A 13,496-nucleotide genomic window follows, 5' to 3' on the forward strand; every position below is an offset into this window, starting at 1 on the left:
GCCGAAGTGACATAGTGACTACTATGTCTCTATAGGTGACTTCTTCAAGTATCATCTTATATATCACTCCTCACTATCACTTCATCCTTTACTTTTCTTATGGCATTTTTGGAAATAGAAATTGCTTATTTACATTATTCCTGCCCCCTCCTCCGAAACTCTAGACCAGTGAACTCCATGGCAAGAACTGTTTAGTTATGTTTGACGCCTGGAACAGTCTGGCACAACATAGGCGCTCAATATTTCTTGAGCAGATAAACAGTCCCCATTCCACAGATGGGGCTTCCCTCATAGCTCAGTTGGTAAAGAATCCGCCTGCAATGCAGGAGACTCCTTTTCGATTCCTAGGTCGGGAAGATCTGGAGAAGGGAAAGGCTACCCACTCCGGTATTCTGGCCTGGAGAATTCCTTGGACTGTAGAGTCCATGGGGGTCACAAAGAGTTGGACATGACTGAGAGACGTTCACTTTCATTCCACAGATGAGAAAACTGAGGCCCGGTGCGAGGTTTGCCCCGGGTTTCTTGGGAGCCCTGGTGTCAGGGCCTCAGAGTCACAATCTCCCACCCAGAAAGATGCCGCTCCAGAGATCTCTCCCGCCGAGGGCAGTCTCCTGACGCCAGCAGGACGGGTATTTTTAGCCGGGACAGCAAGCCCCAGGGCACCACACGTGCAGCCACGCGCTGCCCGGCCCCACGTGCGCTCCACCCGACCCCGCCCCCGCCAGGCAGGCGTCCCCTTTCCAGCTGCGGCCGCTGCTAATCCCGGTACCCGCGCGCCCTCTGCCTGCCGCTTCGGGAGGCAGCCTGCCCTGGCTTCCTCTCTGTCCTTCCAACTGCTACCCAGCCCGCCCCACCGCTCCAGCCCTTTCGTAGTTGAAGATTCTATTTGCCCAGGGCGTCGGGTCCGGAAAAACAGACAAGATGCGAAAACAACTAAATCAAGTCCAGAATGTAAAGGATACAGAAATGACCACCCTCTTTTAGACTATTAAGGACCGACTTACCTGTGTCCTCCCTGGCTTCCCTGGTGGAGGTAGTGGTAAAGAACCTGCCTGCCAATGCAAGAGAAGTAAGAGACGCGGGTTCAATACCTGAGTTGGGAAGATCTCCTGAAGAAGGGAATGTCAACCCATTACAGTATTCTTGCCGAGAGAATTCCATGGACAGAGGAGCCTGGCGGACTACAGTCCGCTTCAAGACTGAAGCAACTTAGAATGCACAGCCCGAGCTCCAGGAATAGGAGAAGCAGAAGACCAAGGCTGGGGGAACAAAAGAAAAACCACAGAAACGTGGGGAAGGTACAGAGGGAGCTCAGGTGTGACTGGTAACTAAGGTTAGAGGATGAGAGGAGGCTCACAGGAAGCGTGAGCCCTGTTGGTAGTAAAATTGAAAACGTCAGGAGACCAAGGGTGGGATGGTGCTACAGGAAAAAGACTTTTGGCAGACGAGGCATGAAACAATACTTAGACATGCAGCAGTTATAAACTCTCCTTTCCCTTGGATAAGAAGTAGCAGGTGCCACAGAGATTTACAAATTACTATCCCTGTTCAGTTGAAGGGTTTGTGCATGTAGTTGTCCTGTTATTTCATTACTTTTAACTGCTGTAGATAACAAGGGCTCCAGGTTTTCTCCTCTTTCTGTCCCTCTCTTTCTGTCATTCCCTGCCCACCTGCAATCTTGCCGATCTTGTTCACTGTTAATAAATAAAAACCCCCGCCTGCTCAACTCTTGCTCTGCATCTGTCCATCACCTTAACAGCAGACTTCCTGAGAAACAAGTCTTTACTGTCTCTACTTCCCCATCCTTCTTTCATACCCCACCAACCCAAACCTAGTTTCTGTCCCCAGCACTCCACTGAGACAGCTTTGGCAATGGTCCACAACCTCTTGCTGAGACATTCGGGACCTGGTTTGGGGTTCTCTTTCAACTCCAACCACAGAAGTATTCCTGCCAAAGCTTCCACAGCCTAACCTTCCCCCCATGCCCTCATACCTGTCTTCCTGTGCCTTGTTCTCCACCAGCCTCAATCTTTCCTGGACTGTCTTCTGCTCCCTACCTTCTGTAGTACATTTTATCCTTTTCTCTGATTTTGATGACTCTGCTACTGATGGTTCTTAAACCCTGTGTCTCCAGCCCTGTGTCTTTCCCACCTTCTTAGCAGACTCTGAGCCAGGCATCCTCTAGCCAACTGCACCTCAGGCTTCTGAAACCTAAGTCCTCATCCAGGTTCTTCTTTTCCCACTCCCATGCTGGTTTATGTCACCATTTATCCACAATCATTCCTTGGTAGCCATTCATTCTTTGTAAAACAGTTTCCCCTGGATGCCCAGGCTCAGCTCAGCAAAGGTGAAAATTTATGGTACCAAATTGAAATATTTGAATGATTTACAAGATACGGTTGCCTCTGTCTGGCTCCTAGAACCAAACACTCAGCAACTTTCCCCTCTGACTTTCTCCATGCAGCCCAAAACAAGGTCTGCTTCTTCTCCTCTCTTCTAATGCTTGCTCTCTTATTTCTCAGCTGCTACCGAGTGTTTCATACCTACAGCTCCTTCTCTCTTCCCCCATTTGCTCTTTAGCTAGTGTTAGCTCTGCCCTCTCCTTTTCCAGATTTTGCTAGCACTCTGCCAGATCCTTGACCTTTTCTCTACCCTCTCTCTACCTCCTGTCCTAGCTACTATATCTGATATTACTTCCTGCCTCCTTCTTGAAACCTCCTCCTTGTCTTGCTTGTTTTTTTTTTAAACCTAATTGCAGTAAGAGTTAATATCTATTGAGCACTTAGTATGTGCCACATGCTATGGTAAACACGTTCAATGTCCTCATTCATTTACTCCTTACAACAGCCCTGGGAAGTGGATACTAGTATAATTATGCCCATTTTCCAGATAAGGAAACAGAGGTGTGATGAAGTTAAGCAATCAGCCTAAAATCACACAGTTGTGGAACAAGCCAAGCTAAGAATCCAGTGCAGAGTAGCCCACCTCCAGAGCCCAGCTTCTAAGCTGTCAACCTCCTTCAACTATGCTGGGACTCCACTTTCACATCTTCCCTAACAATCCCTTGGCCCCACTTTCCCTCTAGTCCTTTCCATATGTCAGACTTTTCCTTCAAAACTAATTTTTTTAAGTTACTTTAAAAAATTGAATTGTAGTTGAATTGGGGCTTTACAGGTAGCTCAGTGGTAAAGAATCCACCTGCCAAGCAAGAGACAAGGGTTCCATCCCTGGGTTGAAAAGGTCCCTTGGAGAAGGAATTGGCAACCCACTCCAGTATCCTTGCCTGGAAAATCCCATGGACGGAGGAGCCTGGTGGACTACAGCCCATAGGGTTGCAAAGAGTTGGACGTGACTGAAGCAACTAATCAACAGCAACAACACAGTTGAATTACAATGCTGTGTTAATTACTACTGCCCAGCAAAGTGACTCAGTTATACATATATACACATTAGTTTTCATATTCTTTTCCATTATGGTTTATCACAGAATATTGAATATAGTTCCCTGTGCTGTTACAGTAGGGCCTTGTTGTTTATCCATTCTATATATTCCAGCCTTCAAAACTAACTTTCTTAAAAGGCTGTTTGTGTTACCCAGGCACTGCTTCCTCCCTTGGGGTGGCAGGTGTACATGAGGAAAGACACTGACATCTGCCCAGTTACTTAGTTCAAGGGGTACTTTCTTGCCTTTGTTCTTTCACCTCTGTCTGTGTGACAGGTGTGACTGGAGACCATCCCCTTCTTAGACTTCTCTGTGGGCTCCTCAGTCTTTTATTTGCCCCTTCCTAAATCCCAGAGTCCCTAGTTCTTCTGTCCTGGCTCTATAACCTTTGGAGAGCTTGTCCGCTCACACTGCTTCAGCGATCACCTGTTATAGGTCGAACTGTATTCCCCTAGAAAATATGTAGGAGCCCCAACCTCTGGTACCTGTGACTGTGACCTTATTTGTAAATAAGATCTTTGCAGATGAACTCAAATTAAGATGAGGTCATTGGGCTGCGCCCTAATTCAATATGACTGGTGTCCTTCTAAGAGGAAAGTACCATGTAAGGACAGACACATAGGGACATTGCTGTGTGATGATGGAGCAGAGGCGGAAATGTGGCAGCTGCAAGTCAAGGAGCCCCCGAGCTACCAGAAGCTGAAAGCGGCCAGGAAGGATCCTCTTTTCAAGACTTGGAAGAGAGCACAGCCTTGCCAGCATCTTGACTTCAGACTTCTGTCCTATGGAACTTTGAGAATATGTTTCTGTTGTTTTCAGTACCAAGTCTGTGACACTTTGTTACAGAAACCCTAGGAAACAGACAACCCAAACACAGATGCCTCCCATCCAGACCACCCTCTTCCTCAGCTTCCACAATACTAAACCTGTTCTCAAAGTTCCAGGGATTCCCTGTTTGAATTAACTTCACTGACATTTACTGAGTATCTTCCTCTGAACATGAGATGGGGAAGACGAGGGTGGGATCATCACAGTGCTCCTTAGCAACTCTGTGTATCTTCTAAAAATAGTTCAGGTGGGACTTCAGGTGGGACTAAAATAGTTCTGGTGGTCCAGTGGTTCGGACTCCATGTTTTCACTGCTGAGGGCCTGGGTTCAATCCTTGGTGGAGGAACTAAGATCCCACAAGCTGCACAGATTGGCCAATAAATAACCAAACATTGTTCCAGTGTTTTGCAATAAAATATGCATATTTATACTCAACCCCCGGTCAGGGAACTAGGATCCCACGTGCCTCGAGGTGTGGCAAAAAAAAACGAAAAGTGCTGAGGAAGTAGTGGTGAATTGGAAAGACTGATGCTGCAGCTGAAGCTCCAATGCTTTCGCCACCTGATGCAAAGAGCTGACTCACTGGAAAAGACCCTGATGCTGGGAAAGATTGAGGGCAGGAGGAGAAGGGGACGACAGAGGATGAGACGGTTGGATGGCATCACCAACCTGATGGACATGAGTTTGAGCAAACCCTGGGAGACAGTGAAGGACAGGGAAACCTGGCATGCTGTAGTCCACGGGTTCAAATAGAGCTGGACATGACTGAGTGACTGAACAACAAGATCTTCCCTGCCCTCACACAACTTACAGTCTAGTAAAGGAGGTAATAAGTCAACAGAGATACATGATAATAACAGATATAATAAAAGCCATGAAGGAAATGCACAGATTGATGTGATGGAGGAGAGGAGGATGTAGGGGAATAATCTAGAATTAGGCTCTCAGGAAGACACTGCTAGGAGTTGTGTTGCAGTTTATGCTGTAACCTGAAGGATGAGAAGAAGGCAACCAAATGTCGGGATTAGGGAAGAGAACTCCAGGCACATGAAAAAAAATTAGTGCAAAGGCCCTGAGGCAGAAAAGACTGGAAGAAAATAAGAACAAGAAGAATGACATAAGTAGGGCCAGACCAGCCAAAGCTTTGGAATCTGGATTTTATCCTAAGAATGATAGGAAGTCTTTGAAGGGTTTTAAAAGGGGGAGTGAGTGATATGGTCTGTTTTAGTTTTTCAATAAGCATTTTTTGGGGAGGCTGCTCCTCATGGCTTGTGGGATCTTAGTTACCTGACCAAGATTGAACCCACACCCTCACCAGTTAAAGCATGGAATCCTAACTACTGAAGACCACCAGGGAAATCCCCAATAAATTGTATCTTTTAAAGCAGTTTTAGGGACTTCCTGTGCAGGGGGTGCAGAACTAAAAATTCCACATACTTAGCAGTGTGACCAAAAATAAATAAATATGTAATTATATATACATATATTTGTGTGCTCAGTAGATCAGTCATGTCTGACTCTATTCGACCCCTTGGACTATAGCCCGCCAGGCTCCTCTGCCCATGGGATTTTCAAGGCAAGAATACTGCAATGGTTGCCATTTCCTTCTCCAGGGGATCTTCCTGACCCAGGGATCTAACCCACATCTCCTGCATCGCAAGGGGATTCTTTTACTACTGAGACATCAGGGAAGCCTATATATATATAAACAATGTTAGGTTTACAGCAAAATTAAAGAGACAACACAGGGATTTCTCATATACTCTCTGTCCCCAGGTACATACAACCTCCCTTACTTGATTTATGTTTAAAAAATACTACTTGGCTGGTTGCTTTGGGCGAAAAAAATTGGAGGGAGGCAGAGATGATACAGCCTGGATGAATGAGGATGGAGAGAAGTGACCAGTTTGAAGTATATTTTGAAAATAGTGTCTGCAGGGTTTGATGGTGGACTGGACGTGGGGGTGAGAGAAAAGAAATCAAGGAATCTAGGTTTTTAACTTGAATGTGGGTGGATGATGATGCTATTTATTTCCATGAAAAACCCTGAAAGAGGAACATAATCAGGAGTTTGGTTTGGAGCTTCTTTGAAACATCCAAGAAGAGAGCTCAGGCAGGCATTTGGAGGGATGGGTCTGTGGCTCAGGAGAAAGTTGGGACTGAAGTCAGGCATTTGGAGCCCTGCGCATAGATAGGAATTACGGCACAGGTCAGGCTGAGCTCCCTATGAAGTAAGTGCTGAGCTCCCTAAACTCATAGGTGAGGAGCTGGTCTCAGAGAGGCTAAGTGACTGGACCAAAGTGGTGCTGAAAACAACTTCTATGCACCAGCGCCAAATCGAGTCTCAGAGACAGACAAGAGTTTTGGGTGAAATAGAAAAGAATAGCTTTATTGCTTTGCCAGGCAAAGAGAGGCACACTGGACTCTTGCCTCTCAAAATTGTGTATCCAGACCCCAGGAAGAATTAATGAAGAGTTTTTATGGCAGTGGTTCAAGGGTAAGATATGGGTGTGTGTCCGCGCCTGGACTGCTTTCATCCTCTCTCAGGTGGTCTCTTAATCTTTTTTTTTTTTTCTTTTTGGTCTGGGATCTTAGTTCCCCAGCCAGGAACTGAACCCATACCCCCCAGCAGTGGAAACATGGAATATTAACCATTAGACCACCTGGAAGTCCTTGGTCTCCTAATCTTTTTTTTTTTAATGTGGACCACTTTTAAAGTCTTTATTGAATTTGTTACAATACTGCTTCTGTTTTATGTGTTTGGGTTTTTTGGCTGCAAGGCATATGGGATCTTAGCTTCCCGATCAGGGATAGAGCCTATGTCCCCTGCATTGGAAGATAAATTCTTAACCACTGGACTACCAGGCAAGTTCCTAAATTAATTTTTACTGGAGTATAGTTGCTTTACAATGTCTTGTTAGTTTCTGCTTGTAGAGCAAAGTGAATCAGCTATACATACACATATATCCCATCTTTTTTGGATTTCCTTCCCTTTCAGGTCACCACAGAGCACTGAGTAACATTCCCTGTGCTATATAGTAGTTCTCATCGTTGTTGTTCAATCGCTAAGTTTTGTCCGGACTCTAAAACCCCATGTACTGCAGCACACCAGGCTTCCCTGTCTTACAGTATCTCCTGGAGTTTCCTCAGACTCATGTCTGTCGCCCCCTTCTCCTCCTGCCCTCACTCTTTCCCAGCATCAGGGTCTTTTCCAGTGAGTTAGCTCTTTGTTTCAGTTGGCCAAAGTACTGGAGCTTCAGCTTCACCATCAGTCCTTCCAATAAATATTCAGGGTTGATTTCCTTTAGGATTGACTAGTTTGATCTTCTTGCTGCCCAAGGAACTCAAGAGTCTTCTCCAGCACAATTTGAAAGCATCAATTCTTTGGTGCTCAGCCTTCTTTATGGTCCAACTCTCACAACCATACGTGACTACTGGAAAAACCATGGCTTTGACTGTATGGACCTTTGTTGGCAAAGTGATGTTTCTGCTTTTTAATATGCTGTCTAGGTTTGTCCTAACTTTCTTTCCAGGGAGCAAGCATCTTTTAATTTCATGGCTGTGGTCACCATCTGCAGTGATTTCAGAGCCCAAGAAGATAAAATACATAGTCCTGTATTTATGTCAATCCCAATCTCCCAATTCATTCCACCCCTCTCCCCGCCTCCAACCTTGAGGTATTATTTTCTTGGGTCTAAATCCTTCAAGAAGGGCTCACACCCAGTCGATTTTGCTTTTCCCCACTCCTACTGAGCTCCCAGGCCGTCCCTCATCCTGTTGAAGATCAATCTTTCTCCAGGTTCCTTAGCTCCGGTGTCTCCCCACCAAAAGAACTGCCAGGCTTCCAGACTGGGTTTGTTCCCATCTTGGTGCTCTCTCAGCCCCCATTTACCCTGCCATCAGCCACACTGCTCTGCTCTGCAGCTGCCTGGTTACTGCTTCACTCTGGCCACAAAGTGGGCCTCAGTTTCCACCTGGAGAGTGAATGACTGAGCAAATGAATGATCACAGCTAATGCTCTAGAGTCATTTGTGATGATCTCACTGAGTTTCCTTCCTCTATGAGCTGGGTCCCTATTCCATCTCCAGCCCGATTCCCTACTTGCTTGGTCCAGTTTGTAAGAAACTTTCTGACTTCCCTCCCTAGCACCTGGGTTCTGCAAGACCTCTGGGAATGAAGGGTGGGGAGAATTTCTGGGCTTTTCTTTCAGGCCCAGAACCACTCCACTTTCATTCTTCTCCATCTCCACCCTCTTAGCTTCCAAAGAAGCAAGGTCAAAAATCACAAAATATCCCTCAGGCATCTTCTCAGAGTGATCTTCTTATCTCATACCAACTGCCACTCATAAACCCCTCAGTCACTGATACTGAACTGAGCCAAGGTTATATATCTGTTAATCTCCTCCTCCCAGTTGTGGAGCAGGGACCACACTGCTAAACTCACCACCCTTGTATCAGGAGTATCTGGCACTTAATGGACTCGTGAAGTCACTCAGTCGTGTCCGACTCTTTGCGACCCCATGGACTGTAGCCTGCCATGCTCCTCCATCCGTGGGATTCTCCAGGCAAGAATACTAGAGTGGGTTTCCATTTCCTTCTCCAGGAGATCTTCCCAACCCAGGGATCAAACTCGGGTCTCCTGCATTGCAGGCAGACGCTTTACCATCTGAGCCACCAGGGAAGCTCATTAACTGACTCAGTAACTGAATGAATGGATGAGTGAGCAAATGCAGTCAAGGTTTCTGCTCTGATCCCAGCAGCTGGGTGCTACAAAAGTGGGTCCAAGAACCCCTCACCACACACCCTCACCTTAGCATTACCCATTTGCTCATCCTCAAGCTTCATTTGGCATTCCAGATGGTACTAGTGGTAAAGAATCCACCTACCAATGCAGAAGACATAAGAGATGCAGTTTGGATCCTGGATTGGGAAGATTCCCTGGAAAAGGAAATGGCAACCTACTCCAGTATTCTTGCCTGGAGAATCCCATGGACAGAGGAGCCTGGCAGGCTACAGTCCATGGGGTCACACAGAGTTGGACACAACTGAAGTGACTTAGCACACATCCAAAGCTTCATTTGGTATGTATGACTTTCATGCAACCCTTGAAGGTAGAAGGGAAAATAGTCCCTGCCAAGGTCTTCTGATAAGGATAAATTCTCACTGTGAAACATTTGTACCACAGAAAACCCCCACCACTCCCCTGCCAGTTCTGACCTCGCTTTTCTTTGCATCTGGAAATTCCTTCCATCAGCCGACAATTTATCTTCACATGCAACACAGAATCTGTTCACTAGGTCCTGAGATGTATTTTTTAAAGGGCATAAAACAAAGGATGACGGAATACATGATTCATAGCAGTTGCCTCTGGTGTTGGGTTTGCGGTTAGTTTTTTTCTTATTCTTTTCTATAGCTTCCAAAATTTTTTCCACAATAGATTTGTATTTTTATAATAAAGGAAACTTAACAGTCTTTTTAACCATGTAAAACCATTCCTCTTGATACAACTGGAGACCTTTCCCTTCCAGGTAAAGGAAACGTGTTACAAAGCATAGCTGATCTGGGGACTTGCATGGTGGTCCAGTGGCTAAGACTTCGAATTCCCACTACAGGGGGCCTGGGTTAGATCCCTGGTCAGGGAAATAGCTCCCATGTGCCACAACTAAATCTAAAGACCAAAGATCTCATATGTCACAACTGAGACCCAGGGCACCCAAATAGATAAACAAATATTGAAAAAAAAGATGTCTTCAACCCCAGTCCTAGTCACCTTTCTAAGCCCAGCTTTGCTGTGAGACTAACGAGCGTGCACCATCTGGCTCTGAGCAAGAATTCTCCCCAAGAATCTCAGAATCCAAGAACCTTTAGTGGATTTCCCCATTCCTGTTTTACTACATTTATCCTCAGGAATGACTTGATTAATACACAGATTGAAGACATCTTTGACCTGCCTTTTGACCTCATCTTCCTCATTCAACTACCCACCAAATTCCGTCTATTAGATCTCCAAAAGTTCTCTGGTGCTCATCTTTTCCTCCCAGCCTCACCACCAATGCCTTGATCCAGACCTTTATTCTTGTCTGCTTGGGCTACTGCCAGAGGCCCTTCACTGGTCCCTTGCTTCCAGTCCAGCTCCATTGTTTCCCCTCAAACATAGTAACTTTAATTTTTCAGAGAAGTTATAAGGTTCACATCAAAACTGAGAGGCAGGTATAGAGATTTCCCATATATACATGCATATATACATGCATCGCCTCCCACATTATCAATATCTCCCGTTAGAGCAGCACACTTGTCGTGATTGACGAACATACATTGATACATCATTATCACCAAGTCCATAGTTTCCATTAGGTTCACTCTTGGTGTCATAAATTCTGTGAGTTTGGGTGAATTTATGATTGTATCTACCACAGTAGTATCATACAGAGTAGTTTCATTGCCCTAAAAATTCTGTGTGTACTGCCTTTTCATTTTGATCTGTCACACATGGCTGAGACGAGTTTCCTAGAGCACAGTGGCATCAGTGACTGGCATTGTCTCTCCAATACAGACAAAAAAAAAGTGTGCTCTTTTGCACAGATGCAAGACTCCATGGTCTTGTCCAGGTTTCCCTTCCCCGTCTACGTTTCGTTTACCAGTTCTGCCCTCCATGCCCAACCACTGACACAACTCTCTCTCTTCACTCGCACGTCTTCCTCCACACTCTTGCTCCCACAGTTCCCATTGTTTGGAATGCACTTTTCCTTTATTTCTACCTTCCCCCCCAAATTCCACCCATTTTTCAAAGTCCAATTATTTAAATACTTCTTACCCCAGGAACTCCTAGTCCAAACTCTCATTGCTTGTGGTCTGAACTACATGACAACTTTCCAAGGGCCTTCTAACCTCCAATCTCTCACCGTTTCAACCCACCTCTTAACACTGTTGCTGGACTATCTTGATCTAACACTATTTGAATACATCAGAGCTGCCTTCCCTATATTTTCCTTATGTGTGGTGTGCTGCTAAATGTTTAACAGCCAGCTCAGGGTAAAGGGTGGAGAAGGAAATGGCAACCCACTCCAATGTTCTTGCCTGGAGAATCCCAGGGATGGGGGAGCCTGGTGGGCTGCTGTCTATGGGGTCGCAAAGAGCTGGACACGACTGAAGTGACTTAGCAGCAGCAGCAGGGTAAAGGGACCCCGATCTGCAATATCTGCTAACTTCCATGGTGTAAATACTTCTGTAGTGCCAACTTTAAGTTACTAATAAGACTTTATTGAACTCAGAGTTAGTGGGAGGTGTGCACAGTTGGCTCTCATATGCCTATATAACAGTTTCCCTGGTAAATGGTAAAGAATCCACCTGCCAGCGCGGGAGACATGGATTCAATCCTTGGATCAGGAAGATCCCCTGGAGAAGGAAATAGCAACCCACTCCAGTATTCTTGCTGGGAAAATTCCATGGACGGAGGAGCCCGGTGGGCTACAGTCCACGGCGCTGCAAAAGAATTGGCCATGACTTGGTGACTAAAGACACATGCCTATATAATCAACCTTCACCACACCATTGGTTCCCATTTAAAACTCTTCATTGACATTCTTTAAAATACTCTTTGTACTATACTTGCAGCTCTTTGTAAATCTGAAATTATTTCAAAATAGAACTTTTAAAAAGCTTACCAAAAATGTCTACCAGAACAGATTTAGACTCATTTGACAAACTTCTTTCTCAGCAAAATGTGGGTACTCTCTAAACTGTTACCCTCTGAGAAAGGAATGAGGAAATAATGAATGCAATTAATTGCCAAGACATCCTCCAAAGCCAATGAAAGTCTATAGAGGGAATTCCTTTGCAGTCAAGTGGTTAGGACTCTGCCCTCTCACTGCCGAGGACCTTGGGTTCAATCCCTGGTAGGGAACTAAAATTCCACAAGCCCTGCAGTGAGGCAAAAAAAAAGAAAAAAAAAAGTCTATATAAGGGTAACTGGAGAGTTTTTCAAGAATATTTGAATTCTAAACTCAGTGAGTGGGTGTAATCATAAGAAAGTGAGAAAGGAATGTGAATGTCATTAAGACAAGACAGAATCTGACCAATTGTATTTTGAATCAGTTCTCAAAATCAGTTCTTGTCTTCTGTGTGGACTGAAGACAATACTCAGTGTGCCAATCAGGAAAAAAAAAAAAGGCCAGAAAGATTGTCTAATAATTTTCAGGGCAGTTTCAATCCAGGATTATTACTATTCCAGGATTCTTTCCGAAGGTAAGGCAGGTAGGCCTCTTTTACACTGAAGACAAATGCACTATGCTCTTAGAGCTGTCATGAAGTAAGTGCAGTTAATTCCTTTACTTTGATTTCAAGATTCCTTGAGTAGGTTTCTTCTTTCCACTTATATTTTCTTACAGACAGGATGAACAGATGGATCAGCCAACACAGATGTTCTGTTCTTCTTGACCAATTCAATTCATTTAGAAAGAAGTTGATATGCCATTTCTTTGTCAATTTTTTGTGAGTTCACTTGGTTTCAGTCAGGTGTACCTTCACTCAACGTTAAATTTACAATGTACCAAATATTTGCCAGGCACAGTTCTAGGAGCTGGGGGCACAATGGTAAACAAAATCAGTCAGACTCCTGTCCTTATATATGTTATATTCTAATGGAGAAGACCAGACATTAATAAAGTAATCACACAAATAAATGGATTTGTGGGAACCAACAATCTGGGGTAAATGCTCTAATGTTTGCTCTGAGAATATATAACAGTAAGTTGGCTTAGTCTGGTAGGTCAGGAAAGTGCTCCCTAAAGAAGTGACTTGATTGGCAAAATGAAATGCTGGGGCTTACAAAGCAGAGGACTGTACCCTGGGCTGTGGTAATTCCATAGATGCAATGCCAGCATGGTCTCCCAGATACCGATTGTCTCATTGCTTTACAATACTGTGCAATATTCTGCCCTTCCCTTTCTTTGAGTGTGTATGTCTTAGCCTTCCATCAAAATTATTTGTGCCCCTTCTTTTTTGAATGGGAATTCTTGGGAGCTGTCATCACTCAGCCCCTTTTAAAATCATGGAGCTTGTGACTTAGGTCATCTAGAACTCTTCTCAGAGAAGTAAACCAATTAAGAACAAAGATGACATTACATTTTTGTTTTTTTTGGCCACCCTGTGCAGCTTGTGGGAATCTTAGTTTCCTGACCAGGGATCAAACCTGAATAGCCAGGGAATTCCTAACAGTACATTTTTGT

Source organism: Capricornis sumatraensis, chromosome 8, assembly GCF_032405125.1.
Source record: "Capricornis sumatraensis isolate serow.1 chromosome 8, serow.2, whole genome shotgun sequence".
NCBI classification, from domain to species: domain Eukaryota; kingdom Metazoa; phylum Chordata; class Mammalia; order Artiodactyla; family Bovidae; genus Capricornis; species Capricornis sumatraensis.